The sequence below is a fragment of the Euphorbia lathyris genome, chromosome 9 (genome assembly GCF_963576675.1).
Source record: "Euphorbia lathyris chromosome 9, ddEupLath1.1, whole genome shotgun sequence".
Lineage (NCBI taxonomy): Eukaryota > Viridiplantae > Streptophyta > Magnoliopsida > Malpighiales > Euphorbiaceae > Euphorbia > Euphorbia lathyris.
In genome coordinates, this window is record NC_088918.1 from 9,103,040 (window position 1) to 9,106,583 (window position 3,544).

Sequence of the window (3,544 nt, forward strand, 5' to 3'; positions counted from 1 at the left end):
CATTAATTTAAGATAAACCAATTTTAAAGACTTAAGATAAACGAATTAATCAAATTAATTTTAAAAAATAAATAAATAAGTTATTAAGAAAAATATAATGCCACTATAAACCTACGTCAAGATCTGTGGTTTGCCATGACCTTGGGAGCAAGTATACCTACCCTTATCTAAACTTTTCCCTAAAAAAAAAAAAAGAAAAAAATGAAAAAAGCTTAGCCCCTAAGCATTCCTGTGAACGACGCCGTATATAAAGAAGTGTCTTGCTGAACTAAATGCCATAGCAATGGAAAATATGACTGGAGTTGATTTGTGCGGGTTGCCCGAAGACTGCATAGCGACCATCTTCTCCTTCGCAACTCCTAAGGATGTTGGCAGATTCTCCATAGTCTCTTCTGGTTCTAAGTTGGTCTCTGAATCTGATGCGGTTTGGAGACGCTTTCTTCCTTGTGATCATAATCTCTCAGTCTTCTGATCCTTCTCTGCTGTCTACTTGTCGGTCTGCTAAAGATCTCTATCTTCACCTGGCTGATAAATCTATACTCATTGATGATGGAAAAAAGGTTAGAATCTCTCAATTTTGTGTTCTAAGTGTGAAGTTAGGTCAATTTTGAATTCAATGTCTGTTGTATTTCAATTTTTGGTTTATCATGTTGAGTTGATGATGAAATTAAATAGTTCTTTTCAGAAATCTATAGCTGCTATATAATCCGTTGAATTTCAATTTTTGGTTTGGTTTATTATGCTGAGTAACTGTTAGATGGAATTATTTCCTTTGAATAGATAATTTTCAGAAATCTATGGCTGCTATTAGGATGAGTATGGTTTGTTACAATCAGGGGATTTGAAAATCTCCTGAATTAAGTGAACGGTACAATTTCAGTCCTATAGAAAAAGTAAATGGTTCAATCCAGTTATGGATCTTTTTTTTTTTTTGGGATATTCGGTCCGGTTCTAGAATCTACAATATATTCACTCAATAATGTTAGGAATTTGAAAATCTCCATAATTGTACCTAACTAAGTAAACGGTAAATTCAGTTCGGTCCTATAGAAAGAGTCAGTCAGCCATTTAATCCAATTCTATATTTTTGTTCGGGTATTCACTCTGGTTCAAGAATCTTCAAGATCCACGCTCATTCCTATATAATATAATATTTTGCTAATATGCAATTGTTTATTTGGCAGAGCTTTGGACTGGATAAATGGAGTGGGAAGAAAATTCTCATGCTTTCTGCAAGGAATCTTATGATTGTTTGGGGTGATACTCCCGAATATTGGACATGGACTAATGGTGAACACAAATTAAGGTTTGGGGATTTTCCTCATTTTTTCCCTTAACTTCAAGGTTATTTTTTCATTTTTTGATAATTTGTGTTGATAAATTCTCTAATTCAACATATTAGAAAACGCAAAACAGCAGAAGTTGCAGTCTTGAATTTTTGTGGGTTTCTATTAATTGTCGGATTTTGATTCAGCATATAGGAAAATGTGTACAGACTGCAGAAGTTAGAGCCTTGGACTCTTGATTTTGTTTCTGTTCCCATGTTTTCATTATTATCATAGTTTCAGCATATATGAACCATGACTTGGTTTGTTTTTACTTTATCTTTAATGTTGGTTCTTTTTTCGTAATTATCATGATTTTGATTGAAAATGTGTTCAGAATTGCAGAAGTTACAGCCTTGGACTCTTGATTTTGTTTCCGTTCCCATTTTTCATGTTCCCGTTTTTCATGATTATCATAATTTCCATCATCATATATAAATGAAAATACAGATTTGCAGTCATGATTTTGTTCGTTTTTCCTTTACCTTTAATAACATTGTCTTCGATTCGTTATAATGATTTCAATTGCTACTTTGATTCATCATATATGAAAATGCAAATAGATTCACAGAAGTCGAATTTTCTTCATTACCATGATTTCAATTGATATTTTGATTAAGCGGAATACAGATTTGCAGAAGTTTTATTCTTGATTGTGTTTATGTTTCCTTCATCTTCAATATCATGTCCATTCCTTACTATCGTAATTCACATTATTATTCTGATTTAGCACATCCGAAATTGCAAACAGGTTCGCAGAGGTTGCTGAGCTGATCTTCGTGTGGTGGCTGGAAATCCGTGGCAAAATCAAAGCTACAATGCTATCACCAGAAACTCACTACACAGCATACCTGGTATACAGAACAAGAGAGACCTCTTATGGATTCCACTATCCGGTAGAGGTGACAGTAGGAATTTCAGGAGCAGAAGAAGGAGATTCTTCAAAGAGAAGTCTTTATCTGGATACGGGAAGGGAAAGGCGTCAAAGGAACCAACTTTTTGTGAGAAGGGTCGGTCTATTCGGGCACAGGCACAGGCACAGGCACATGCACATGCACGCTATGGAGAGCGATAGTGATAATGATGATGATGATGATCGTAAATGACAATGACATTGGAGTTAATCATAATAATCGTAATCGTCCACAGGAAAGACAAGACGGGTGGCTGGAGATTGAATTGGGGGATTATTTTAACAGACAAGATGAAGTTGGGGATTTGGAAATTAGCATTATGGAGGTTACTGGAGGTTATTCGAAAGGCGGACTTATAATTCAGGGTATAGATATTAGGCCAAAGAGTAATTAAGAAGAATAAAAACCCGAAACTTTGATACATTTTGCTCGCGCTGTTCGGTCCTGTTGTGTTCTGCTATCTTTATTATCAATCATACTGAATATAGAAGCTGCTGTTGCCAGGGATGATCGGGAGAGGGTTTGAGAACAGGATTAGAGTATCTCGTGTCAGTGAATTCTGGATCCGTTAATGTCTCTTTCCATATATCATTAAGTTTTTATTTCTGAATAGTAGTTTGGGTTTTTTTTGTACTTTAAGAATGTTAGAAGTTTAATTTTAGTCCAGTGTAAAATTCTAGTTCATTTAATACCCTTCTCTGAGAAATTTTGTGGCTCATTTATATTGGCCTATATTATGGGGGTAAAATTGAATGGAAGTTTTTTTTTTTATCATGGAGTTAAAATTGGATTAATTTGTCCAATAATTTTTGCAGGGAATTTAACTCATTTTATTTTATTTTTACTTATAAGATAAACCAATTTTGGTGAACAAATAAGATAAAGGAATTAATCAAATTAATTTTTTTAAAACTAGCAATTATCAAAAAGGAAAAAATAAAGGGGAATTTACACGGAAATTCAAAATTAAAAACTTATTTCTAACTTTGTCTATAAATATTATGAATTATGTCAAGTGTGGTAGTTAACAATTTCCACCACTATTTTACCAACTAAACCGGGTACATAATTTGACATTTATAAAATAAAAATTCATACTTTTGATAATATACTAATTAAATTACCAATATTTAATAAACAATAAATATTATTATATTTATGAATTTCATATAAAGAACCCGTAAATTTATATAAAAATTAAGATTTGAAAAATTATTTACAAGTACTAATTTAAATAATATCAAACTAAGAAAATCAATATTTTTTATATATTTTAAGAATTATGTTTTATGAATTAGGGGACTA

General features: G+C 32.4%; 1 pseudogene; it reads left to right on the forward strand.

Annotated features, from left to right (window-relative positions):
- Positions 1-283: 283 nt before the first annotated feature.
- Positions 284-3,008, forward strand: LOC136207150 (F-box protein PP2-B11-like; annotated as a pseudogene).
- Positions 3,009-3,544: the final 536 nt, after the last annotated feature.